Consider the following 1,085-nt stretch of genomic DNA (forward strand, 5'->3'; position numbering starts at 1 on the left):
ATGATTGTAAAGCGCTTTGGGTGTACAACAATACACAATAAAGCGCTATATAAATGCATCATTCATTCATTCAACTAGAAGAATGTGACCTGTTCTTCTGGAGATCAGTGATGGGAGAACACCTGTGATGGTAAAAGTCATGAAACTAATGGCACAGGCTGATAGGTCTTTTACATGCAATCTGCTAAATCAGATCATTTAATACAGGGCACAAGCTGATAGGCCCCTGTTGTATCTTCAGCCACTGAGATACTCAGCATTTAAATAGTCTGGTTTAATGTTCACTGTAAGCTGGTCCTTCTGAAACCCTCCACCTCCCCCAGCTCCACTTGTCTACACCTGCTACGGGACTATTCGTGAACATATCTTACATGCTCACAGCAGTGTGTAAGTACGTTTATCTATTGGAAGTAGCAATACTTGCTCTGCAGAAGCAGTGTAGCAAATCCAGTCCACCAAAACAAAAATACATTAACATTGTTATATCCATGAAAATGCTAAAACTATTCAAAGAGTTGTCATTATAGAAATACACTGGTGTTTTACCCTTAACCAGTGTGATCGGTCCAAAATAGTTCACATCTATGACGATCCTGTCCATCTCGAGGGACAGACACTGTACAGGAGCCTTCACCTTCATACTGCTGTTGAAGATGAGAACATCCAGACAGCCGTAACACTCCAGGATCTCAGAGATCACCTCAGGAACGCTTTTCCATGTTACTGAAGTCCAGCTCCACTAGTTTGGGTGGAAATGTCTAAGCAGTAAAGTTGCACAGAATTGAAACAAGTCTCCCCACATATTTTACATTTACATTTATTCATTTAGCAGACGCTTTTATCCAAAGCGACTTACAAATGAGGACAATGGAAGCAATCAAAATCAACAAAAGAGTAATGATATGCAAGTGCTATAACAAGTCTAGGTTAAATTAACGCAGTACATGTAGCAAGGTTTTTTTAATTATATAATAAATAAAAAGAAAACAGATAGAATAGAAAAAGAATAGAGCAAGCTAGTGTTAGAGGCCTTTTTTGCTTTTGTTAATTGTATAATAAATAATAAAGAAAACAAATAGACAGAA

General features: G+C 37.9%; 1 pseudogene; it reads right to left on the bottom strand.

The window, feature by feature from the left end:
• LOC107726802 (dehydrogenase/reductase SDR family member 7C-B-like) overlaps positions 1–1,085 on the bottom strand; it is a 5,916-nt pseudogene that overhangs the window by 2,532 nt on the left and 2,299 nt on the right.

Source organism: Sinocyclocheilus rhinocerous, unplaced genomic scaffold (assembly GCF_001515625.1).
Source record: "Sinocyclocheilus rhinocerous isolate Xijiao unplaced genomic scaffold, SAMN03320098_v1.1 scaffold1447, whole genome shotgun sequence".
In the NCBI taxonomy this organism is placed as follows: Eukaryota; Metazoa; Chordata; class Actinopteri; order Cypriniformes; family Cyprinidae; genus Sinocyclocheilus; species Sinocyclocheilus rhinocerous.